The sequence below is a fragment of the Eleutherodactylus coqui genome, chromosome 4 (assembly GCF_035609145.1).
Source record: "Eleutherodactylus coqui strain aEleCoq1 chromosome 4, aEleCoq1.hap1, whole genome shotgun sequence".
NCBI classification, from domain to species: Eukaryota; Metazoa; Chordata; class Amphibia; order Anura; family Eleutherodactylidae; genus Eleutherodactylus; species Eleutherodactylus coqui.
In genome coordinates, this window is record NC_089840.1 from 143,911,819 (window position 1) to 143,939,619 (window position 27,801).

Sequence of the window (27,801 nt, forward strand, 5' to 3'; positions counted from 1 at the left end):
TGAGCACAAGCGCAAGTACACCGCCACGCACCCGCACGCTCAAGTGTTAAATATGCACATAGCCAAATTGATCAGCCTGGAGATGCTGCCGTATAGGCTTGTGGAAACGGAGGCTTTCAAAAACATGATGGCGGCGGCGGCCCCGCGCTACTCGGTTCCCAGTCGCCACTACTTTTCCCGATGTGCCGTCCCAGCCCTGCACGACCACGTCTCCCGCAACATTGTACGCGCCCTCACAAACGCGGTTACTGGCAAGGTCCACTTAACAACAGACACGTGGACAAGCACAGGCGGGCAGGGCCACTATATCTCCCTGACGGCACATTGGGTGAATTTAGTGGAGGCTGGGACCGAGTCAGAGCCTGGGACCGCTCACGTCCTACCCACCCCCAGAATTGCGGGCCCCAGCTCGGTGCTGGTATCTGCGGCGGTGTTTGCTTCCTCCACTAAACCACCCTCCTCCTACGCAACCTCTGTCTCGCAATCAAGATGTGTCAGCAGCAGCATGTCGCCACCAGTCGGTGTCCGCGCTGGGTGGTAGCACAGCGGTGGGCAAGCACCAGCAGGCCGTGCTTTAACTACTCAGCTTAGGAGAGAAGAGGCACATGGCCCACGAACTGCTGCAGGGTCTGACAGACTTCTCTTCTCCACCAGCGGACAGAAGCGGTACCCGTTGGCTTTCGCCGCTGAGCCTCCAACCGGGCATGGTCGTGTGTGACAACGGCCGTAACCTGGTGGCAGCTCTGCAGCCTCACGCATGTGCCATGCCTGGCCCACATCTTTAATTTGGTGGTTCAGCGCTTTCTGAAAAGCTACCCACGCTTGTCAGACCTGCTCGGAAAGGTGCGCCGGCTCAGCGCACATTTCCGCAAGTCCAAGACGGACGCTGCCATCCTGCGGACCCTGCAACATCGGTTTAATCTGCCAGTGCACTGACTGCTGTACGACGTGCCCACACGGTGAATCTCTATGCTCCACATGTTGGCCAGGCTCTATGAGCAGCGTAGAGCTATAGTGGAATACCAACTCCAACATGGGCGGCGTAGTGGGAGTCAGCCTCCTCAATTCTTTACAGAAGAGTGGGCCTGGTTGGCAGACATCTGCCAGGTCCTTGGAAACTTTGAGGAGTCTACCCAGATGGTGAGCGGCGATGCTGCAATCATTAGCGTCACCATTCCTCTGCTATGCCTCTTGAGATGTTCCCTGCAAAGCATAAAGGCAGACGCTTTGCGCTCGGAAACGGAGGCGGGGGAAGACAGTATGTCGCTGGATAGTCAGAGCACCCTCATGTCTATATCTCAGCGCGTTGAGGAGGAGGAGGAGGAGGGGGAGGAGCATGAGGAGGAGGGGGAAGAGACAGCTTGGCCCACTGCTGAGGGTAATCACGCCGAACGGGCAATTTTTCTTAGGCCCACAAGGCTCAGTCATATTACTTTAGTAAACAATGTTTATACATTTCAATTCTCATTAAAGCGTTCAAACTTGCACCTGAACCAATTTTTATTTTAACTGGGCTGCCTACAGGCCTAGTTACAAATTTAAGCCACATTAACCAAAGCGATTAATGGGTTTCACCTGCCCTCTTGGTTGGGCATGGGCAATTTTTCTGAGGTACATTAGTACTGTTGGTACACCAATTTTTTCGGGCCCTCGCCTACAGTGTAATCCTAGTAATTTTTATGGGCTTCGCCTGCACTCATGGTAAAGCAAGGTGTGTGGGGTTGGCCTACACTTTTGCTACATAAACATAAAGGTAACTGGGGCCTTGTCTATACTGCAACTACTGAAATGTGAAAGAGACTGTTATCTCCCTAAACTGCTGCAACGGGAATGTTACTGTGGCCTGTCTTGACTGCTACTACTACTGAAATGGAACTAATCCTGTGCTCCCCCTATACTGCTGCTTCGGAATTGTTACTGGGGCCTGTCTGGACTGCTAATACTACTGAAATGGAACTAATACTGTGCTCCCCCTATAATGCTGCTAGTGATATGTTACTGGGGCCTGTCCCTAATGCTACCGCTGAAATGTTACTAATTCTGGGCTCTACCTATACCGCTGCTAATGCTACGTCACTGGGGTGTGGAAACGGAGGCTTCCCAAAGACATGATGGTGGCGAGGCCATTTCCCACCAACGCGGTTACTGTTAAGGTGCATATAACCACGGACACGTGGAGAAGACACGTAGTGCCTCAAAAACATCTCCCTCCTCCTCCAACAATGAAAACATTCTTGGCAAATACCTTTGCATTGGTCCGTCTGGTGGTAATCCAAGAATTTCACCTTTACCAACACAACAAGAGAGCCCCACCATCCCCCCGCCACGGTCCACTTAATCCTGGCCACATTCCGAAAACCAACTAAATAAAACCGCGCTACTAGGTCCGCAGTCGCCACCACATTCCCACCAACGCGGTTACTGTTAAGGTACATATTACCAGTCTGACTGGGGCATGCACTGTGGGCCGAAGCACACCTGTATTGTATGTGACGTTAGCTCTGCTGAGCAGGGCACTGCAATGGGATACATTTATGTACCGCCGGTGGGTTCAAGGGAGCCACCCATGCTGTGGGTTCACAGGGACTTCACATTAGGGATTTGTACCTGCCAGTGTCTATGTATTAAAAACCCCGGTCAGACTGGGGCATGCAGTGTGGGCCGAAGACCACCTGCATTTATTCGGACGTTACCTCAGCTGTGATGGGCAATGCAATGGGATATATTTATGTACCGCCGGTGGCTTCCTGGGACCCACCCATGCTGTCGGTCCACACGGAGTTGTAACTGCATGTGTCCACTTCTAAAGAACCCCAGTCTGACTGGGGCATGCAGTGTGGGCCGAAGCCCACCTGCATTAAACCTGACGTTACCTCAGCTGTGATGGGCAATGCAATGGGATTTATTTATGTACCGCTGGTGGCTTTCTGGGACCCACCCATGCTGTCGGTCCACACGGAGTTGTAACTGCATGTGTCCACTTCTAAAGAACCCCAGTCTGACTGGGGCATGCAGTGTGGGCCGAAGCCCACCTGCATTTAATCTGACGTTAGCTCTGCTGTCCAGCGCACTGCAATGGGATACATTTATGTACAGCCGGTGGGATCCAGGGAGCCACCCATGCTGTGGGTGCACACGGAATTCCCATTGCGGAGTTGTAACTGCCTGTGACTATTTATAAAAAACCCAGGTCTGACTGGGGCATGCAGACACCTTGACAGAATGAATAGTGTGTGGCACATGGGTTCCCCATTGCTATGCCCATGTGTGCAGCTCCTGATGGAGGTGGCACAGGATTGGATTTCTCATTGCTTCTGTACAGCATTGTGGGCTATCGCCCCGCCCCTTTTAAAGAGGGTCGCTACCTGGCCGTGCTAACCCTCTGCAGTGTGTGCCTGCGGTTCCTCCTCATGGCAGACGCACTTATAAATAGACATGAGGGTGGTGTGGCTATGAGGCCAGCATGTGGCATGAGTGCAGCTGAAGGCTGCGCAGGGACACTTTGGTGTGCGCTGTGGACACTGGATCGTGCTGGGGGGTTGGGCAGCATGTTACCCAGGAGAAGTGGCAGCGGAGTGTCATGCAGGCAGTGATTGTGCTTTGTTGGAGGTAGTGTGGTGCTTAGCTAAGGTATGCCTTGCTAATGAGGGTTTTTCAGAAGTAAAAATTGTTGGGGGTGGGGGGGGGCACTCTTGCCGCTATTGTGGCTTAATAGTGGGACCTGGGAACTTGAGATGCAGCCCAGCATGTTGCCCCTCGCCTGCCCTATCCGTTTCTGTGTCGTTTCCATCACTTTCTTGAATTGCTCAGATTTTCACAAATGAAAACCTTAGCGAGCATCGGCGATATACAAAAATGCTCGGGTCACCCATTGACTTCAATGGGGTTCGTTACTCGAAACGAACCCTCGAGCATCGCGAAAAGTTCTTCTCCAGTAACGAGCACCCGAGCATTTTGGTGCTCGCTCATCCCTAATCATTAACTTTCAGTAATAAGGGAAATCTGTGAGGGTGATATACTTTTTCATGTTACACTGTAGATCATATATCTGTGTCTCTGTGAAAGCAATAACGTGAAACATGCATTGGGGGTGCCAATATGAGGGTCTGTATGCATCATGCTGGATTTGTGACTTTAGTATTCACTTCTTACTGTCAGTTATGTTCCCTGGTATATGTTAAGTAGCAATTGTACTACATTTGCATTTAATAATTTCTTCATACTGTATTGAGTGCTTATTGTTTGATAGTGAAGGGTACATACTTAGTGATTATTTATAAATTCACCCTTAGGCCTCATTCACGCAACTGTTTTTACGCAACTATTTGCCACGATAAAACGTCATCAGAAAATCGCTACCATGTGAAGCATTGGATTCCAATGCAATCATTCACATGGGTGATTTTTGGGCGCATGAAATAAATCACACCCTAAAATCATCAAATCGCTGACTGTTTTTGGTCGCCGAATTTTCTCGCTGCGTCAAAAGATAGGTCTTGAAAAAAAGGGAGGGGGAGGGAGTTTACCTGCGTCCAGCGCTCAGAAAAAAAAAACAGCTGACTTTATTTAAGCCATTTCAGCTAATAGAAGCAATTCTGCCAACCGACGGAATTCTGTGCTGCAACATTTTTTTCACTTGATATGCTCATGTGAATGCAAGAGAAAACACGCAGCTATTCTTCCCCATTCCGATTGTTGGCCGCGTATGGCCAGCGTGATATCGAACACACTCATGTGAATAGGGCCTTAGTTTGGCAATCATCATTTAAGATTGTGTCCTCGCCATTTTGCCTTTAATGTTTTTATCTACAGTATTTTAGATTTTTCACAAATCATTTTTTTATGTGCATTTTAAACTTTTAGAACTGACAGTTTTGCTAGTGCCACCTTAGATGAGTAATGATAATGACTGCTCTATTAGCACTAAATGCCATGTTAATTGCATTGATTTCCACCTATTAAGCATGACCATCTTGTGTCACACATAATAGGATGAGTCATATAATTCTGTTAACGGACAACTCTAACGCATCTCTTTTTTATATATTTGTGCTAAATTATCAGTCAAAAAAGTTTCTTATAAACTAGATTTCCACAAAACTAAATGAAAAAGCAATTATAACTGAGATAAATGTTATGGAAATTGTTTTATAAGTTACATTTTAATTCACAATTTATTACACGCTAATTGGAATAATAAGCAGGTTATTATTCAAGCGTGAACACAGTAAATATACAGCTCTGAATGAAAAATGTCTTCATTTTATATGTTTCATTTTGCTAGAAATATTGTAGGACAGTATAGCTCTATGACATAAATCAGTGATTTAAAGTTGAATAAAATTCAGCATAAATCATATAAAAAATACCATAATTAGAGATGAGGGAACGTACTCGTTTCGAGTAATTACTCGATCGAGCACCGCGATTTTCGAGTACTTCCGTACTTGGGTGAAAAGATTCGGGGGGCGCCAGGGGACAGGGGGAGGCGTGGCAGAGCGGGGGTAGCAGCGGGGAACAGGGGGGAGCCCTCTCTCTCTCCCTCTCCCCCTCACTTCCTGCTGCAACCCCCCACTCACCCACGGCGCCCCCCGAATCTTTTCGCCCGAGTACGGAAGTACTCAAAAATCGCGGAGCTTGGGCGAAAAAGGGGCGTGGCCGAGTAGGTTCGCTCATCTCTAACCATAATCCAAAATTTTCATTTTGTAAGTTAAAAGAGGGGCAATCCGCGCCACCACACATAGATACAATATATATAATCAAATTGAACTCACCTGGTGCGCAGCGGGGCCCCTAACAGAGAGTGGGCATCCCGCTTGCGCCGATGGTCTTGATTGGCTTGTATGGATCTTTAACAATCCTAGAAGATTAGGAGAGCAGCAGAAGAAAACACCCGAAAAATGGATAACCAAATGGGGGAAACAAACAAAGGATGAAAAAAAACACCTATCTTCTGCGCTCCTGTTGTCGATCCCTCGGTAAAAATGAATCACTTAGGGTCTATAACCCAATTTCCAAGAAATTCTTTATTAAAAAAGGTATAAATAAAAGTAACATAACGTTAACAAAGACTAATATACAACGCGTTTCGGTGTCCTAATCGACACCCTTCTCAAGCATATAATCTGATCACAATCAAGTCTTTTATATATAACTGCTTGCTTACCTTGTGGAGCTGAAGACCGAGCTGCATGACGCTGGACGCCGGTACACCAAGCTGTCCTACGCATGTGTCTACGGTAATGGAATGCACTTGCGTGTCACTCTTCCAGCGCATGCACTATAGGTCATCAATCACCACAAACCAAGCCGCAGGATATGTGCCTTCAATAAGTATGCAAAATACAATATGGGACAACCAATACTAGCTCCCGTCATATTTATCCATTTATTGATTATAGAGACTGATATAATTTTATTGTTGGCAGTTATATAAGGTTGTATATAGTAGCTAGTAGTGGTTGTCCCATATTGTATTTTGCATACTTATTGAAGGCACTTATCCTGTGGCTTGTTTTGTGGTGATTGATGACCTATAGCGCATGTGCTGGAAGAGTGACACGCAAGTGCATTCCATTACCGTAGACACATGCGCAGTACAGCTCGGGGTACGGCAAGCCGGATGACTTGACGCTGATCAATTACGTCAATGTATGGTTGACCGGCGTCCAGTGCCATGCAGCTCGGTCTTCGGCTCCACAAGGTAAGCAAGCAGTTATATATAAAAGACTTGATTGTGATCAGATTATATGCTTGAGAAGGGCGTCGATTAGGACACCGAAAAGCATTGCATATTAGTCTTTGTTAACGTTATGTTACTTTTATTTATACTTTTTTAATAAATGAAATTCTTAGACATTGGGTTATAGACCCTAAGCGATTCATTTTTACAGAGGGATCGACAACAAAAGCGCAGAAGATAGGTGTTTTTTCATCCTTCATTTTGTAAGTTAGATATTCTAACATAGTTTTTATACAACTAAAGGTAAAAAAAAGTTGTTGCATGGCACAAAGAATGAGAACATCATTCTCATGGGTCTGCAAGGTGCAAGATGTGTTTGCTTCAACTTCAATGCCGAGCTTGTAGCAAAACTATGCAATTGAAACAGACTGTGCATGCAAGTTATATATGCATACCTATTAGAGATGAGCGAGCGTACTCGGATAAGCACTACTCGCTCGAGTAATTGGCTTTATACGAGTACCGCTGTGCTCGGGGCTAAAGATTCCATACCACAAGAGATGGCAAAGAAAATGGCAGCAAAAAGGGCTAACTGCTTTACTAAAAACATATAGCATCGAGGGATATAATTACTCTTGCAAATAATGCTGTATGATTGATCAAAAAAGCTTAATGTAAAAGTTAAACATATGTAACTATGTAAACTATTGTTACTAGAGATGAGCGAACACCAAAATGTTCGGGTGTTCGTTATTCGAAACGAACTTCCCGCGATGCTCGAGGGTTCGTTTCGAATAACGAACCCCATTGAAGTCAATGGGCGACCAGAGCATTTCTGTATTTCGCCGATGCTCGCTAAGGTTTTCATGTGTGAAAATCTGGGCAATTCAACAAAGTGATGGGAACGACACAGCAACGGATAGGGCAGGCGAGGGGCTACGTGTTGGGCTGCATCTCAAGTTCACAGGTCCCACTATTAAGCCACAATACCGGCAAGAGTGGGCCCCCCCCCCCTCCCAAAAACTTTTACTTCTGAAAAGCCCTCATTAGCATGGCATACCTTTGCTAAGCACCACACTAGCTACAACAAAGCACAATCACTACCTGGATGACACTCCGCTGCCACTTCTCCTGGGTTACATGCTGACCAACCGCCCCCCCTCCCCCCCACAGCGCACACCAAAGTGTCCCTGCGCAGCCTTCAGCTGCCCTCATGCCACACCACGCTCATGTCTATTTAGAAGTGCGTCTGCCATGAGGAGGAACTGCAGGCACACACTGCAGAGGGTTGGCACGGCTAGGCAGCGACCCTCTTTAAAAGGGGCGGGGCGATAGCCCACAATGCTGTACAGAAGCAATGAGAAATAGAATCCTGTGACACCGCCATCAGGAGCTGCACACGTGGGCATAGCAATGGGGAACCTATGTGCCACACACTATTCATTCTGTCAAGGTGTTTGCATGCCCCAGTCAGACTGGTAATATGTACCTTAACAGTAACCGCGTTGGTGGTAATGTGGTGGTGACTGCGGACCTAGTAGCGCGGTTTTATTTTGTTGGTTTTCGGAATGTGGCCAGGATTAAGTGGGCCGTGGCGGGGGGATGGTGGGGGGGCTCTCTTGTAGTGTCGGTAAAGGTGAAATTCTTGGACTGCCACCAGACGAACCAATGCAAAGGCATTTGCCAAGAATGTTTTCCCTGTTGGAGGAGGAGGGGGATGTTTTTGAGGCACTACGTGTCCTCTCCACGTGTCCGTGGTTATATGCACCTTAACAGTAACCGCGTTGGTGGGAAATGGCCTCGCCGCCATCATGTCTTTGGGAAGCCTCCGTTTCCACACCCCAGAGACATACCATTAGCAGCGGTATAGGCAGAGCCCATAATTCGTAACATTTCAGCCGTAGCATTAGGACAGGCCCCACTAACATATCACTAGCAGCATTATAGGAGGAGCGCAGTCTTCGTTCCATGTCAGCAATAGTAGCACTCAAGACAGGCCCCAGTAACAATTCCGAAGCAGCAGTATAGCGGGAGCGCAGTCTTCGTTCCATGTCAGCAATAGTAGCACTCAAGACAGGCCCCAGTAACAATTCCGAAGCAGCAGTATAGCGGGAGCGTAGTCTTCGTTCCATGTCAGCAATAGTAGCACTCAAGACAGGCCCCAGTAACAATTCTGAAGCAGCAGTATAGTGGGAGCGCAGTCTTAGTTCCATTTCAGTAGCCTTAGTATAGCCAAGGCCCAAGTTACATTTATGTAGCTAAAGTGTAGGCCAACCCCACACACACTTCTGTACCATGAGTGCAGGCGAAGAACATACAAATTGCTATGATTACACTGTAGGTGAGGGCCCCAAAAAATTGGTGTACCAACAGTACTAATGTACCTCAGTAAACATTGGCCATGCCCAACCAAGATGGCAGGTGAAACCCATTAATCGCTTTGGTTAATGTGGCTTAAGTGGTAACTAGGCCTGGAGGCAGCCCAGTTTAACGAAAAATTGGTTCAAGTTAAAGTTTCAACGCTTTTAAGATCATTGAAACATATAAAAATTGTTTCGAAAAATTAGATGAGTGAGCCTTGTGGCCCTAAGAAAAATTGCCCGTTCAGCGTGATTACGTGAGGTTTCAGGAGGAGGAGCAGGAGGAGGAGGAATATTAGACACAGATTGATGAAGCAGAAATGTCCCCGTTTTGGATGGTGAGAGAGAACGTAGCTGCCATCCGCGGGTGCAGCCTACGTATTGCTTACGTATCGCTGCTGTCCGCTGGTGGAGAAGAGAAGTCTAGGGAAATCCAGGCTTTGTTCATCTTGATGAGTGTTAGCCTGTCGGCACTGTCGGTTGACAGGCGGGTACGCTTATCTGTGATGATTCCCCCAGCCGCACTAAACACCCTCTCCGACAAGACGCTAGCCGCAGGACAAGCAAGCACCTCCAGGGCATACAGCGCTAGTTCAGGCCACGTGTCCAGCTTCGACACCCAGTAGTTGTAGGTGGCAGAGGCGTCACGGAGGACGGTCGTGCGATCGGCTACGTACTCCCTCACCATCCTTTTACAGTGCTCCCGCCGACTCAGCCTTGACTGGGGAGCGGTGACACAGTCTTGGTGGGGAGCCATAAAGCTGTCCAGGCCCTTAAAGACTGTTGCACTGCCTGGGATGTACATGCTGCTCGATCTCCGCACCTTCCCTGCTACCTTGCCCTCGGTACTGCGCCTTCTGCCACTAGCGCTGTCGGCTTGGAATTTTACCATCAGCTTGTCCGCAAGGGTCCTGTGGTATAGCATCACTCTCGAACCCCTTTCCTCTTCGGGAATGAGAGTGGGCAGGTTCTCCTTATAGCGTGGGTCGAGCAGTGTGTACACCCAGTAATCCGTTGTGGCCAAAATGCGTGCAACGCGAGGGTCACGAGAAAGGCATCCTAACATGAAGTCAGCCATGTGTGCCAGGGTACCTGTACGCAACACATGGCTGTCTTCACTAGGAAGATCACTGCCAGGATCCTCCTCCTCCTCCTCCTCCTCCTCAGGCCATACACGCTGAAAGGATGACAGGCAATCAGCCGGTGTACCGTCAGCAGCGGGCCAAGCTGTCTCTTCCCCCTCCTCCTCATCCTCCTCATGCTCCTCCTCCTGTACGCGCTGAGAAATAGACAGGAGGGTGCCCTGACTATCCAGCGGCATACTGTCTTCCACCGCCCCCGTTTCCGAGCGCAAAGCAGCTGCCTTTATGGTTTGCAGGGAATTTCTCAAGATACATAGCAGAGGAATGGTGATGCTAATGATTGTAGCATCGCCGCTCACCACCTGGGTAGACTCCTCAAAATTACCAAGGACATGGCAGATGTCTGCCATCCAGGCCCACTCTTCTGAAAGGAATTGAGGAGGCTGACTCCCACTGCGCCGCCCATGTTGGAGTTGGTATTCGACTATAGCTCTACGCTGTTCATAGAGCCTGGCCAACATGTGGAGCGTAGAGTTCCACCGTGTGGGCACGTCGCACAGCAGTCGGTGCACTGGCAGCTTAAAGTGATGTTGCAGGGTGCGCAGGGTGGCAGCGTCCGTGTGGGACTTGCGGAAATGTACGCAGAGCCGGCGCGCCTTTACGAGCAGGTCTGACAAGCGTGGGTAGCTTTTCAGAAAGCGCTGAACCACCAAATTAAAGACGTGGGCCAGGCATGGCACGTGCGTGAGGCTGCCGAGCTGCAGAGCCGCCACCAGGTTACGGCCGTTGTCACACACGACCATGCCCGGTTGGAGGCTCAGCGGCGCAAGCCAGCGGTCGGTCTGCTGTGTCAGACCCTGCAGCAGTTCGTGGGCCGTGTGCCTCTTATCGCCTAAGCTGAGTAGTTTCAGCACGGCCTGCTGACGCTTGCCCACCGCTGTGCTGCCACACCGCGCGACACCGACTGCTGGCGACATGCTGCTGCTAACACATCTTGATTGCGAGACAGAGGAGGAGGAGGAGGGTGCTTTAGTGGAGGAAGCATACACCTCCGCAGATACCACCACCGAGCTGGGGCCCGCAATTCTGGGGGTGGGTAGGACGTGAGCGGTCCCAGGCTCTGACTCTGTCCCAGCCTCCACTAAATTCACCCAATGTGCCGTCAGGGAGATGTAGTGGCCCTGCCTGCCTGTGCTTGTCCACGTGTCCGTTGTTAAGTGGACCGTGGCAGTAACCGCGTTGGTGAGGGCGCGTACAATGTTGCAGGAGACGTGGTCGTGCAGGGCTGGGACGGCACATCGGGAAAAGTAGTGGCGACTGGGAACTGAGTAGCGCGGGGCCGCCGCCTCCATGATACTTTTGAAGGACTCAGTTTCCACAACCCTATACGGCAGCATCTCAAGGCTGATGAATTTTGCTATGCGGACGGTTAACGTTTGAGCGTGCGTGGCGGCGTACTTGCGCTTGCGCTCCAACAGTTGCGCAAGCGACGGCTGGACGGTGCGCTGAACTACACTGCTGGATGGGGCCGAGGACAGCGGAGATGAGGGTGTGGGTGCAGGCCATGAGGCGGTAGTGCCTGTGTCCTGAGAGGGGGGTTGCATCTCAGTGGCAGGTTGGGGCACAGGGGGAGAGGCAGGGGTGCAAACCGGAGGCGCTGAACAGCCTTCGTCCCACCTTGTGGGGTGCTTGGCCATCATATGTCTGCGCATGGTGGTGAGGCTGTTGGTGTTGGCTCCCCGGCTGAGCTTTGCGCGACAAAGGTTGCACACCACTGTTCGTCGGTCGTCAGGCGTCTCTGTGAAAAACTGCCAGACCTTAGAGCACCTCGGCCTCTGCAGGGTGGCATGGCGCGAGGGGGCGCTTTGGGAAACAGTTGGTGGATTATTCGGTCTGGCCCTGCCTCTACCCCTGGCCACCGCACTGCCTCTTGCAACCTGCCAGCTGATGCCCTTGACTCCCCCTCTGAAGACCTGTCCTCCTGAGTAAGCGTTGCACACCAGGTGGGGTCAGTCACCTCATCGTCCTGCTGCTCTTCCTCCGAATCCTCTGTGCGCTGCTCCCTCGGACTTACTGCCCTTACTACTACCTCACTGCAAGACAACTGTGTCTGATCGTCATCGTCCTCCTCACCCACAGAAAGTTGTTGAGACAGTTGGCGGAAGTCCCCAGCCTCTTCCCCCGGACCCCGGGAACTTTCGAATGGTTGGGCATCAGTGACGATAAACTCCTCTGGTGGGAGAGGAACCGCTGCTGCCCAATCTAAGCAGGGGCCCAAGAACAGTTCCTGGGAGTGTTCCCGCTCCTGAGCAGGTGTCATTGTAGTGGAGTGAGGAGGCTGGGAGGAAGGAGGAGCAGCAGACAGAGGATTCGGATTTGCAGCAGTGGACGGCGCAGAACTGCGGGTTGACGATAGGTAGCTCGCAGCACTTTCTGCCATCCAGGACAGGACCTGCTCACACTGCTCATTTTCTAATAACCGTCTCCCGCGTGGACCCATTAATTGGGCGATGAATGTGGGGACGCCAGAAACGTGCCTCTCTCCTAATCGCGCAGCAGTCGGCTGCGACACACCTGATCAGGAGCTCGGCCTGTGCCCACACCCTGACTTGGCCCTCCGCGTCCTCGGCCGCGTCCACGTCCTCTAGGCCTACCCCTACCCCTCAGCATGCTGTATTACCAGTGATTTGATTTCACAGGCAGGAAATAAATTGGCGCAAGACTGCAGGCCAAATATAATTTTTTCCCTTTTTTGAAAACGAAAGGCCCCACTGCCTCTAGTGAATGAATAATCTAAGTTTAATAACTGTGCTGTGGCCCTGCTAATGTGTCACAGAACGTGAGGGTAGCAGAGTTATTATAACTCTGGCAGAGCAGGTATTTTTTTCCCAATTAAGGAAAGCAAATGGCGAAGCCAGCAGTAAAACGTAGCTGGGTGCGTCTGATTTTTAAACGTTGCACACGCAGCCGACACGTACACACAGCCCTTAGGACGGACAGAGGCAGGACAAATAGATTTTCTTTCAGTTTTTTTCCACCAAAAGGCAGCACTGCGTATATTCAATGAACATGAGAAGTTTAATAACTGTGCTGTGGCCCTGCTAATGTGTCACAGAACGTGAGGGTAGCAGAGTTATTATAACTCTGGCAGAGCAGGTATTTTTTTTCCCAATTAAGGAAAGCAAATGGCAAAGCCAGCAGTAAAACGTAGCTGGGTGCGTCTGATTTTTAAACGTTGCACACGCAGCCGACACGTACACACAGCACTTAGGACGGACAGAGGCAGGACAAATAGATTTTTTTTCAGTTTTTTTCCACCAAATGGCAGCACTGCGTATATTCAATGAACATGAGAAGTTTAATAACTGTGCTGTGGCCCTGCTAATGTGTCACAGAACGTGAGGGTAGCAGAGTTATTATAACTGTGGCAGAGCAGGTATTTTTTTCCCAATTAAGGAAAGCAAATGGCGAAGCCAGCAGTAAACCGTAGCTAGGTGCGTCTGATTTTTAAACGTTGCACACGCAGCCGACACGTACACACAGCCCTTAGGACGGACAGAGGCAGGACAAATAGATTTTTTTTCAGTTTTTTTCCACCAAAAGGCAGCACTGCGTATATTCAATGAACATGAGAAGTTTAATAACTGTGCTGTGGCCCTGCTAATGTGTCACAGAACGTGAGGGTAGCAGAGTTATTATAACTCTGGCAGAGCAGGTATTTTTTTCCCAATTAAGGAAAGCAAATGGCGAAGCCAGCAGTAAAACGTAGCTGGGTGCGTCTGATTTTTAAACGTTGCACACGCAGCCGACACGTACACACAGCCCTTAGGACGGACAGAGGCAGGATAAATAGATTTTTTTTCAGTTTTTTTCCACCAAAAGGCAGCACTGCGTATATTCAATGAACATGAGAAGTTTAATAACTGTGCTGTGGCCCTGCTAATGTGTCACAGAACGTGAGGGTAGCAGAGTTATTATAACTGTGGCAGAGCAGGTATTTTTTTCCCAATTAAGGAAAGCAAATGGCGAAGCCAGCAGTAAACCGTAGCTGGGTGCGTCTGATTTTTTAACGTTGTACACGCAGCTCACACGTGTCCACACTCCACAGGACGGACAGAGGCAGGTCAAATAGAATTTTTTTAACTTGTTTTACAAGCAAAAGGCCGCACTGCGTATATTCAATGAATAATAACTGTGTTGTGGCCCTGCCTACACAATTCTTTCCCTGTAGTATCAATGGAGGGTGCAATGCTCTGCAGAGGCGATTTTGAGAAAAAAAAAAAAATGCAGCACAGCTAACAGCAGCCAGCACAGTACTGCACACGGTTAAATATGGCCCTAGAAAGGACCGTTGAGGTTCTTGAAGGCTACACTCACTCCTAACACTCTCCCTGCCTATGCAACACTTCTGTCCCTAATGCCGGGTGCAACGCTCTGCAGAGGCGATTTTGAGAAGAAAAAAAAATTGCCACTGCTAACAGCAGCCAACACACAGCTATCAGTGGCCCTAATAAGGACCTTTGGGGGTCTTGAAGCCTACACTAACTACAAATTCTTTCCCTACAGCAGCTCCGGTACAAACAGCACTGTCCCTCATCTAACTCACAAGGCATCTGAGGCGAGCCGCGGGAGGGGCCGACTTTTATATTCGGCGGACACCTGATCTCGCCAGCCACTCACAGCAGGGGGGTGGTATAGGGCTGGAACAACACAGGAGGAAGTTGTAATGCCTTCCCTGTCTTTCAATTGGCCAGAAAAGCGCGCTAACGTCTCAGGGAAGGAAGTGAAAGTAACCCGAACACCGCATGGTGTTCGTTACGAATAACGAACATCCCGAACACCCTAATATCTGCACGGATATCAAGTTCGGACGAACACGTTCGCTCATCTCTAATTGTTACATTTAATAACAAATGCCACCGAAAGATGGCTAATTATTACCTTCTAGAGATGAGCGAGCGTACTCGGAAAAGCACTACTCGCTCAAGTAATTTGCTTTATCCGAGTATCGCTGTGCTCGTCCCTGAAGATTCGGGTGCCGGCACGGAGCGGGGAGCTGCAGGGGAGAGCGGGGAGGAACGGAGGGGAGATCTTTCTCTCCCTCTCTCCCGCCCGCTCTGCCCCGCTCCCCGCTGCGACTCACCTGTCAGCCGCACCCGAATCTTCAGGGACGAGCACAGCGATACTCGGATAAAGCAAATTACTCGAGCGAGTAGTGCTTTTCCGAGTACGCTCGCTCATCTCTATTACCTTCATTTACAACCTTAATTCCCAACACAACTTAAAAAAGTTGGACCAGGGTTAACGAAAGTCTGGAAAAATAAGTAGTACTAATGAAAAACAGCTGGAAGGTCAATTTTCTCCTGTAACATGACTGTGTATAAAAAGAGTATGTTAGATCCGGCGGTTATTCAGATTTTTTTCCCCTAAAAAGTTGAAATTTGTTTTGGCGTCCTCTGGATCAACATTGGAGGGAAGGGGAAAATAGGCTGGACTGGATGGACATATGTCTTTTTACGGCTTTACATATTATGTTAGGGCTCAGTCAGATGGGCATTTTAATGTGCAAATTGTTGTGTGCAAAACGCATGCATACAAAAATTTGCATGGGCGAACGTGTGTCCTGCTGAAAAAAATCCACCTAGCTCCGTTTCTCCGCTGCATAAATTCGCAAATGCGTAGCAAATTGCACATTAATATTTGAGCATCTGAAGATTTATCCTCGTGCATCTATTTCTGGTCCAGCCCACTACAAGGTGTTATAAATTGGGGGTAATGAGGCCGCTGCTTCATTCTGGTTCGGACTGGATGTGCAAGACGTTACTGGACTTGGAGACATGTCGTCACAAGATGATATTTTCTTTGGCTGGTTTATGTTGCGTGTATGTAGGCTTTTATGTTGCATGCCAAAGGATGTGTGTGCCTACCTTGCTAGGGACCAACCTAGTGCTAGCAATAATCCTGGGTGGTCAGGAGAAGGAGAAGGACTAGGGGGTACTGGGTGCATCTGATGGTGTTGCAGCGTAAACATATTGGGCAGTTTTACTCCCTTTACATGGACCTGAGCTGTTACCAGGACAAGTTCCTTCACTTTTGTCACTTGTCGGTCATGACGTTGGATGAACTTCTGGAGGTGGTGCATTCCAGGATTACCCACAGAGATACCACCATGCGTGAGTATGTCTGTGCTGAGCAAAGACTCTTAGTCACTCTGCGGTAAGTTAACATCTGTCTGTAGGTCACATCAGGTATGTATTTATGTTTTAGCCCTTCCCTATGTAGGCTTTGTATCTTTGATAGACATGTTTGGTTATAAGGATGCGTCTTTGATTTCCCTGCACATTAGCAAACCTCACACCTATACCTCAAACACCATGACAGGCTCCATGGTCATAACACATATTGTTGGCTTTTCCTTAATTAAAAAGGCATAAATGTTTAGCTGTTAAGGTTTCCTTTTGACAGGCATTAATGCCTAATAAACCACACTTTATGGCAAAGGTCATTTGTCTGCGCTGTGCCCCCCCCCCCTTACTCCCCCAAAAAGCCAGTGTTAATGGAGGTGCAAGGCTTATAAACCTTTTTTTCTTTGGGGGGGGGGGGGGGGGGGGACATTTCATGTAGGGTCAAAGTATGTTTTTCGCAATCATACCCTTTGACTGAGGTGGTGAAGTATGCGCACCAAATTAGCGGCCAAGCAATAATTTCTTTGCAAATCGTGTAGCCCAATGTGTGATGTTTTTCATTTGTTACTGGAAAGTGGTCTTGTACTTACATGGCTGTTATTTATGCTAACCCATGCTTGTGTCAGTTTATGCTGCAATGTTTGTACCTTTATTGTAAGATTTCTTCTTTATTTCCTCTTTCCCCACATTTCTGGCTACTGGAAATTCCTTTGCTTTGCTGCATTTGGCTTTCTGGATGCCCGCTCTACCATTGGTGGAATCATCAGACCTATGGCGTCCTTTGACAGTGTCTTGTACCTTTGTTGATGGCTCCACCCTCTCTTCAAGATTGGATGGATGTCGCTGCGGGTTTTACAGACGCTGCATAGTTTCTGAACTTCATTGTGGCGCTGGACGGGAACAATATTTGTGTCCGAAAGCCACTTAACTTAGGGTCTCAGTATTTCAGCTATAGGCATTTCTTTTTGGTGGTCCACCTTGCTGTTGCTGACAGCAACTATCAATTCCTGCTGGTTGATATTGGGTCCTTTGGGAGCGCTGGGGATGCTCGCATTTTCAGAACTTCCAGAATGGGTAGGCGTCTGAGTGACGAGCAGCTTTCTGTGCCTGCGCTCCAGACCCTTCCTGGCTCATTAGGTCCAGGAGCCCCATTTGTCTTTGTGGCAAATGAGGCATTTGGCCTGTCTAATCATGTTCTGCATCTCTTTACTCGCAGAAGCATTGACACCAGGAGGCAGGTGTATAATTATCGCCTCACACGTGCGGGGTGTTATGTGGAGTGTGCGTTTGCGATTCTTGCTAATCGTTGGCGAGTGTTACTAAGTGCCATTCAGCTGGCTCCTGAGAACATGTTTGCGGTAATTTGCCCAGAGTGATTCTACATAATTTGTGACGGTAACATGGTACTGTTTTGAGTACTGTGGATGCTTTACCCACTGCGTTTGGGGGCGAAGTTTTGGAGGAGCCTGTACAGTATGGTAGGCCAGCACGCTCTTCTATCCAAGTCAAGGACCTCTTCGCAGAGTACTTCCTCTCTCCAGAGGGAGCGCTTCCATGGCAGTTGGACCATGTGCGAGGAGGCCGATGAGTTGGTTTCTCAAGATAGTATTTTTTTTTTATTAAAGCTGGCTGTGGCCAACCTTTTTTCTTAGTTAGCTCATTATTGGCACTTTTTGTAGTTAGGGACTCACAAAGTAATGAGCACCCCTGACATGGGTTTTGAACGAGGCCCCTTGACATGGGTTTCGAGATTGTACTAAATTGGCCAACTTCTGCTCAATATACCAAGTGTGATATCTCCCTTGGGGCATATTTTTAAAATTTTTGGCAAGGAGCAGAGGGTGGCCAATGTACTGAACCAATGCCTCGTTTTTGGCCTCATTCAAGGGACCGCCTTTAAAAATGAGACGCGTGATGTTTTTCTTCTTCAACTGTGGGCCTCGTTGCATTTTGATGCTAAGTATGATCACCTCTGTTTTCCCAGGAAATAAGCTCACCATTTGTCTGTATGTTGTGCAGATTTAGCAGGCTGTGATGTTTTTTTTACAAGCAAAATTACAATTGGGTGGCAGATCTTTGTGCCATTGTCGCCCATCACCACATCCCTTATCAAACATTACATTTTATACAGCTTAAAGGTCATATTTCGTGTTGCCAGAAATATACGGCTGAGTGTGGTAACCTTTTTTTGCTCATTCTCTATAGGTATTCTGCTGTGGATATTGAGCACCAGCAGAGTGGGGATGCAGCACCATTGTCTTTTATAGAAGGCGTGTGAATGTTGTCCAGGTAAATGGCAAGGCCATAAATTCAGTGTGTTTGTAAGGGATGACAATAGGACCCCTCCCAAAGAATCACATATATGAGTATATCTGCTGCTCTTACCACTTTAGTTATGTTGGCTGATTGAAACATTTACATATATCATTTAAAAAAGTAAGTCCTACCGATAGTGTTTATCAAATAATCACTGACTGACGATATATGTTTTTGAGATATGTTTGATGGGAATGTTTGTTGGTGGAGGATTTTCAAACATTTTCCTTGTTTTTACATAGGTCAAACTTATGTGTTGCATTTGCTTACTGGTTGTCTAACCAAAATCATATGTTCACAATTGGAACATTTCTCAGATATTGTCCACCTTTTTTCAAACATCAATGCTTGCCATGTGAGGACAAATTGTTAATTCCTAAGTGAAGTGCCAAGCCTACCCACACCTTGCAGATGTAGAAGCTCAAGTGTTGTCGGCTGGACCACCGCTGTAAGCATGTGTTAATGGTAACTATTGTGCCCTACATGCTGCCCTTTTATTGGACAAATGAACTGTTTTTCAATGTGAACTCCATGTATTGACCTGAGTACATTATTGTTCCATGGCAAAAATGCTTACCATCTGTAAGCACTCACCCACCATAAAAGTCTGTCTATGTTAAAAGCCATAGTGACTTTCTTGAAAACAAAAAGGCCAAACAAGGTACACAAGTTGTGTCTAGGAATAAAACTCAGCATATTGTGTATTTTTTGTTTGATTTCTTAGAATTTCAAATAATGTAGTTCACCAGGGCCAGTATACTCCCCCTCAAATATGTGTACTTCACCTGATGTGTTTTGCAGCAATCATTTTACCTGTGACATCTGAAAGAAAGATTTCCCTATGTTTAGAAAAAAGGGTCCTGTTATGTGGAATCTTAAAATATTGTAATAAATAAATGACAACATGAGGTATTATGTTAGTTTTATTTTATATAAAAATCTTTATAAAACTTGTGCGTATAAATAAAGAGCCAACATGGCTCACATATCTCACTAAAAACAAATTTCCCTCTTCTGGGACGGCACGAAACCCAGCTTATGTTTGCAGATAATGGACCAGCCTGAACGATGGCAACACAGGGCCCTTTCTGCACCCCCACAAGCATAATTCAATGGGTCATTGTAAGATCCACAGGCAATGGACGGGGACTGTGGGGAGGTGGAGGTCAGTGGCGCCACCTCTTCTCCATCGTCGGAAAGTGTTGTACTCCCCACTGATGAAGGTTGGCCAGGTGCTCCCGGAGTCTGTCTAGGCTCTGCAGCACACCGATCTGCAGGTGACACAGACGGCTCTCGTGGAAGAACCAGGCCACCCTCTCCTCAGGGGGAACATCTCACCATGCTGTGAGTCCAAACAACAACAAAAAAATAAATAAATAATTGCTAAGAAGGCCTAACAACACAACAAATACACATTTGTTTCAGTCGCTAATATTATTTGATTTAGGCTAGGCAGGAAACATCAGAGAAGGCATGTATGCCTTGCTCTGCCACTGTGGGTGAAAACCACGTTTATTAATTCAACTGTGTGCAGCATTGTGACTGCCAAATATTCAAGGAGACTTTTGGCTGCCTTTTCTACTGTTATCCTAGATGGCTATTTGTTCAGGCCCCATTTGTAACCAGTGTGTAGCAATCCCCCTCTACCAGATGCTGTTGGGAACTCAGAGGAGTCAGCCTGACAGGGGAACCCTCTGCTGATAGCAGATCACTGGCGGGGGCTCTTTTGCTGACAAGGAGAGGAAGGCATTGCTTGACAATCTTGGAAAAATGTATAATTTATTAAACACGCCAGTAAGTTTTTATTATTAGTGTGCAGTCTTTAACACTTACCGGGTGGTTCCTCCAGAGTGGCTTGTGGTGCAGGTCAGGCCTGGTGGGCCAGCCGCGGTGTTGAGGGGCCGGCCTGGGCAGATTCCACTCTGTGACTTTGTGACTCTTCTGTTGGGACATTAAAGTGAACACAAAATTAGCCACAATTCACACAAGAGCAGCATGGTTGTAATTACATGTTCAAGGAAGGCCTTGAAATATCCCATGAACAACGGACACATGTTACCATGCGGCGGCTGCGAGACCTCCCAGAGTGGCTGGGCGCTGGGTCCTGTGGTCGGGGCGTGTCCCCCCGGCTTGCTGTCCGGCTGCCGGGGGCGCGGGTGGCTGGATGGCGTGGTGCGCGTGCTCGTAGGTCCGGGCAGCGCCGCGCACCAGTGATTGCGGATCCGTGCACGAGCTCCTGTATATTAGATCCTGCTGGGAGGTAGCGCCTCCCTCTCTCCGCCCCTGGGCGGAGGCTTTTGTTCATAAGGCTGGCAGTGAGATGCATTCACTGCCAGTTATTGGTTTCTGTCAGCGTGCTTGCATCCTGCCTCTGTCAGTCTCCTGTTTGTCAGCTTGTTTGCTAGTTCTGCTAGGTCACCCCAACTGCCTCAGTCTGTGGTTATTTTCTGTTGGGTTAGTTCATCTGCCCTCCCTGTCGGTATTCTACCCTGCTCCATCTTGGTACGCCAGTCCTCCCTCTCTGTCCCTAGTGAGTGTAGGGACTGCCGCCCAGTTGCCCGCCTGGGGTTAGCCAGGAGTGGAGGCAAGTAGGCAGGGACAGGTGTTGCGGGTAAGTTCTAGGGCAACCCGGGCTGGCGTATCATCGGGTAGAATACCGTAACATAATAACTGGCCCTTAAAATTGCCCAGCGGGGTTTGTTTTTTCTCTCCAATGGAGGCCGTGAGTAACCTCGCAAGTCAGTTGCAGGGTTTAGTGGGCATAATCCAAGACCTGTTCGGTTGTATGGTGGCCCAGGAGCAGCGGCAGTATGTGCATGTTTCTGCCGAACCTTTCAGCCCTGAGCCTAAGTGTCCTCTCCCTGAGGTGTTTTTCAGGGAGAGAAGTAAGTTTTTTGTTTTTCAGCAGGCATGTAGACTATATTTCCGGATACGGCCCGAATCCTTCTGTTCAGAGTCCCAGAAGGTGGGATTGATTATGTCCCTACTGCGGCGTCCCCCCCAGACATGGGCCTACTCCTTATCCGAGAGTTCGGCTTGCCTGCAGTCGGGAACTAGGAGGTATTTTCGGGAACTAGGAGGTATTTTTAATGAGCCGGACCAGGCGGGGTTAGCAGTATCTCATCTCATGGCGTTACATCAGGGGCAGCAATGTGCTGAAGACTATTGCTCTAAGATTAGACAGTATGCCGGTGAAACCTCCTGGAACGATAGTGCCCTCAAGATGTGTTTTTGTTGGGCCGTTCTGATGCTGTCAAGGATCTACTTATATCCCATCCGGCTCCCGCAACACTTAGTGAGGTGATGGAATTGGCAGTAAAAGCTGACTGGAGGCTGAGATCTAGACAAAAGGAACGACAAGCCTGTAAACTAGGGAGTCTTACAGACCCGCTCCTCCCATGCCAACTCCTGGAACCGAGCCTATGGAAGTGGACCAGGTAAGTCCCAAGGAACCGCAAGGGTTCCAGATGACTCACTGTCTTTGCCTCTACTGTGGGGAAGCCAGACATCGGGTTGCAACCTGTCCACAGAAGCAAAGGCAACATCAGTCTGAACCGGCGGAAAATTGTCAGGAGGATCGCCTAGGATCACAGGTACTCCCTAAGTTGTTGGTGCCTTGTCGGGTTGGCTTCCGGGATTTTATTGGGTCTGGTCAAGCCTTTATTGATTTGAGTGCTGCCACCAATCTGATTAATTTAAATTTTGTCAGACCCCTGATAACCGAATTCTCCACACTAAAGTCCCCCATACACTTTACCAGTATTGATTCAACTCCTCTGTCCGCAGGTGTTGTCCAATGGAGGACCCCCATTCTACAGTGCACTGTGGGTGTTCTCCATTCTTAGAATCTGTCCTTCCTGGTTATGGAAAGGATGTCTGTTGATGTGGTGCTTGGTATGCCCTGGTTGGCACTGCACAACCCCCAATTTGATTGGTCCACCCAGGAATTGACACATTGGGGGTCATCATGTCATAATCACTTAACTACTATATCCCTGTGCTCAGCAGATACCGTGCTTGTCCCAGAGTATTTGTCTGATTTTCAGGACGGATTCTCCAAGAAACTGCCTGAGACTTTGCCTCCCCATAGGGAGTGGGACTGTGGTATTGATTTGATTCTCAACAGTCCCATCCCTAAGGGAGCCATTTTCAATTTGCCGGGGCGTGAGCACGAAGCCCTTAAGTCCTATATCTCAGAGCCTCTGGCCAAACAACATATCTGGCCGTCAAGGTCCCCTGCCGTGGCAGGTCTCTTCTTGGTGGAGACGAAGGATGGGACATTGAGACCTTGTGTGGATTATCGGGCTCTGAATAAAATTATAGTGAAGAACCAGTGCTCCTTGCCTCTGATTCTGGACTTGTTGAGTCGAGTCAGGTGGTAGGGGCCCACTGGCTTTCCAAACTGGACTTAAGGGGGCTTACAATTTAATTTGCATTTGAGAAGGAGATGAATGGAAGACCGCGTTTAACACCCCGTTAGGACATTTTGAATGTCTGGTCATGCCCTTCGGACTTTGTAACACCCCCGCTGTGTTCCAGGGATTTATGAACGCGGCCTTCCATGACTTCCTGGGGGTATTTTTGGTCAAATATCTTGATGACATTCTGGTATATGTCCCAGACTGGGATTCACATGTGCGGCACTTGAAGTTGGTTCTGACCCGTTTGCGCGAGTACCAACTGTTTGTCAAGTTGGAAAAATGTATATTTGGTATCAAACAAGTATCTATCCTGGGTTATGTGATTTCACCCACGGAGATTCAGATTGAGTCTGATAAAGTAGCAGCAATCTCTCAATGGGTCAGATCAGAAAACCATATGGGCTCCCACCCACTAGCATTTTTTTCTCCACTGCGCTGCGAGAGTAAGTGAAAACTCTTGCAGAGCAGTGCGAGAAATCGCAGCGATATCGCTGCGACAGTCATTTCAATGGGGCCAGCGGCAGCAGCGCTAGCCCCATTGAAAAGATATGGAGAATGCCGCGGACTTCTGCCACAGCTGTCACAGCTGTGGCAGGAGTTTCCTTCATCTCCGCGGGGATGAATGAACCATCTGTCACTGCTGTGACAGCTGTCACAGCTGTGGCAGAAGTCAGCGGCATGCTATCCCATTGCTTTCAATGGGATCGGCACTGCTGCCGATCCCATTGAAAGCAGTGGTTTCTGACAAGCCCTGCAGAATGATTATCGGAGAAGGGCTTGAAATATAATTCATGAATGAATAGCTAAGAGCTATCTGCCATTGGCTGCGCGCTCAGCCAATAGCTAAGCAGTAGCTGCTATTGGCTGAGCCCTCAGCCAAACTGCACAGCCCTTTCAGGAGGCGGAGATTTTTAAATCCCCGTCTGCTGAAAGAGCTCAGTAGCAGTGCCGGGGAGCCAGCCGGAGGACGTGGCTGACAGCAGAAGAGGTGAGTAACTTATTATTTTTTTAACCACTTTTTTATGATTATCGGGGAAGGGCTTATATTTCAAGCCCTTCTCCGATAATCATTCTGCAGGGCTTGTCAGAAACCACTGCTTTCAATGGGATCGGCAGCAGTGTCGATCCCATTGAAAGCAAAGAGATAGCATGCCGCTGACTTCTGCCACAGCTGTGACAGCTGTGACAGCTGTCACAGCTGTGGCAGAAGTCAGCAGCATTTTCCATATCCATTCAATGGGGCTAGCGCTCCTGCCGCTGGCCCCATTGAAAAGACTGGTGATGTCACAGCGATATCCCAGTGACTTTGGGATATCTGCCTGCGTTTTTCTCGCACTGTGATGCGAGACTTTAACTTTAGAATCGCATCGCAGTGGAGAAAAAAACACCAGTGGGTGGGAGCCCTGAGGCTCTCCAGTGGTTTTTGGGTTTCGCAAATTTTTACCGAAAGTTCATTAAGAATTACTCAGTTATTTCTCAACCCTTGACCGATCTTAGTAAGAAAGGGGCCGACTTGGTAAGATTGTTGCCTGAGGCCCCAGAGGCTTTTATTCATCTGAAAAGAGCATTTACTACTGCCCCAGTGTTAGTCCAGCCGGATGCGCGGCGACCATTTTTCGTTGAGGTAGATGCGTCTGAGGTAGGAGCAGGAGCTGTGTTGTCTTAGGAAGTCAGTGGGAGATCCGGGTATTGCCCATGTGCGTTCTTTTCACGGAAGTTTAGCTCGGCAGAACGTAACTATGACGTGGGTTATCGTGAGTTACTGGCGATCAAATGCGCCCTTCAAGAGTGGCAACACCATCTTGAGGGAGCTAGGCACCCCATTACCGTGTATACCGATCACAAAAACTTGGTATATCTCGCCAATGCTAAAAGACTCACCCCTCGTCAAGCCAGGTGAGCGTTGTTTTTCGCCAGGTTTAATTTCGTCGTGACTTATATCCTGGGAGAAAAGAATGTGAAGGTGGATGCCCTGTCACGGAGTTTCAGGTCTCCGGAAAGTGAGACAGTTACTCCTGAGAATATCTTGGCACCTGGGGTGGTGGTGGCAGCTGTAGAAACTAACCTCATCCCTCAACTACAGAACTGTCAGCAGGACGCTTCTTCTGGGGTGCCAAAGGGCAGATGGTTTGTGTCAGAGACCATACGTCTCAGTCATTGAAGAATCTCACTCTTCGGTTTTTGCAGGCCATCCAGGAGTACAGGGGACTCTGGATCTTTGTTCTAGGCACTTCTGGTGGCCAGGCATGGCTCAGGAGATCCATGAATTTGTTAAGGGATGCTCTGTCTGTGCACGCAATAAAAGTCGGCTGCGTCCTCCGGAGGGGCCTCTGAGACCGTTACCGGTACCTTTGCGCCCGTGGTCGCAGTTATCGGTAGATTTTATAGGTATACCTGTCTCCTAAAAATCTCAAATTAAAGGTCCCGTCTTTGAAGCTGGTGCCATGTTACGTGGGGTCCTTCGTTGTCACACGTGTAGTAAATCCTCTCGCCTATGAACTGGACTTGCCAGCTACATGGAGGGTTCACAGGGTCTTTCATAAATCTTTATTGAAACCTTTTGTTCCTTCGGTGACAGTGTCGCAGTAAGCAAATGTTGTGTGATGTTTGAAAGCAAACATTTTAATGCTTGCTTGTTACCCCTAACATACTAACTGTAGGTATGTGTTAACCATGGTGCCCTCACTTTTTGGTCCCCTCCAAAATATAGCCAAATGGGACATGGCCTTAAAAAAAGCCCTGTAGATTACAGCCCTGAGCTAAACACAATACAACACGTCAAATCAAAAATGCATTTTTATTACACACAAAAAAGGCTTAGTAAGGAGCCTGCCACAAGACAAAATTTAGAAGAAGATAGATCATTAACATAATTAAGATTTTAATGAAAAAAACAAAAAAAACAGAACACAATATCTTATGTCCCACTTCTGGAGGATTTCATGGCCCTTTTCCCCAAAGCCCTTTCTGCCCTGGGTGGCCAGCCATGGCACCTGATGGGAGCCAAAGAGGGTGGTAAAGCTGGCTTTTGTAGCACATCAGCCTCCAACTCTACTTCGGGTGAGGCCAAGGTGGGCCAAGAGGGCGTGAGGGCATATCATCCCTTGAGTGGCAAAGGGGAACAGCAGGGCACCTCAAACAGTCATTCTGCCCACCAGAAAAACCTCTGGGGCCAAAATGGCTGCACACCTCTCTGGCCAACAAATCAGCTTCACTGTGGAAGGCTGAAGGCTGCAGGAGAGGGGGTGGGTGGGGCTGCCCTGGGGTGGGTGGGGCTGCCCTCAGAACCCTATGTTTGAGAGGCAGGCTTAGCGGTACGGACTTGAGAGGGAGAAGTCTGCCTCCCTGCGTCTCCCCTCGACGTACGGCCATGATCAGGGAAGCTCAAATCCGTACTCCTCTGCAATAGGGGGGAAATGATCCCCGTGAGCAGCTTGCCAGACAGAATGCTGTTGGTAATATCTAGGGGCCCTGGTCGTTGGATATTGGAGCCAACTTTGATAGATCTCCTTATAGGGGTGCCTCCCTCTGCTGTAGAGACGCCAGTGGTCTAAAAACCTGAACACCTCCATCACTGGCCGGTCTTCAAGGGCGGCATCCAGCACTGTCTCCACGGCAACCCTCACTCTCCTTTGTAGCCTCTGGGCAGATGCCACAAGCGCGTGGCAATTAAGCTACCAAAAAAGAATCAGCCCAATCATCATCTGTCCGGAATTTCAAATATTGCAATACAGCATGCTCAATATGACAGATGATGGGGCTGCTGTGATCGTCGATGCCCAGGGAAAGCCCTAAGGTAGGGGTGTCAAACTCATTTTCACCAAGGGCCACATCAGGCTTATGGTGACCTTCAAAGGGCGAATTGTAATACAGTATAGTAAGGGCCTGTTCACACAAGCGTATTTGCGTACATAATATGAAGTGAATAGAAGCCATTGATTTCAATGAGTTCATTCATATGATGTATATTTTCACTCAGCATGACCTATTTTGTTGCATACTACGCACCCCAATAGGCCATTGAAGTGAATAGGCTGCGCAAATATGTGGTGAATGCGCAGAAAACCTGTGTATTCACTGCATATTTTCCCACCATTTCAGTCTGCCCATCTGCGCTCTTTTTTGTATGCCCAGATATGCAGACATAAGCGATTTTCGATCGCGCAAATACACAGCGTATTTGTGCGACTGAAATACGATTACGCCCTTGTGAACAAGCCCTAATAATGACCCCTATAGTGGTTGCAGTAGTAATAGTGACCCCTATAGTGTTCGCAGTAGTAATAATGACCCCCACAGTGGCCAAATTAGAAATAGCAACCCCCACAGTGGCCCCAGTAGTAATAGCGACCAACACAGTAATAATATTAACCGCCTCAGTAGTAATAACCCCACAGCAAAATTATCCCCCTCCGCAATAATATTATCCTCCTCAGTAATATTAACCCCCCTCAGTAATAATATTATCCCCGTCAGTAATATAAACCCCCCCACAGTCATATTAACCCCCACCCACAGTCATATTAACCCCCCCCCCACACACACACACACACACACACAGTGAGTTGCTTTTAAGTGTGTTCACAGGAGTGGTTTATACACATTGGTAGTGAATTAAAAACATCCAAAATGAAAAAAATTACAAGGCATGTGTACAAAGTGCTTTTTTTTACATCACCTACTGGTGGGCTCTACTGCGATATTCATTTCTACTTACAGGGGAAGGTCCATAATGGGCCGCAGAAAATGTAATTG

The 27,801-nt window shown here is 48.3% G+C and overlaps 1 long non-coding RNA gene across 1 annotated transcript in view; it reads right to left on the reverse strand.

Annotated features, from left to right (window-relative positions):
- Window positions 1-27,801, reverse strand: part of LOC136624750 (uncharacterized) — a 580,533-nt gene that overhangs the window by 280,773 nt on the left and 271,959 nt on the right. The window contains exon 2 of the long non-coding RNA XR_010792420.1: window positions 20,459-20,566. This is a non-coding gene — a long non-coding RNA (uncharacterized lncRNA). The remainder of the gene's footprint in view (window positions 1-20,458; window positions 20,567-27,801) is intronic.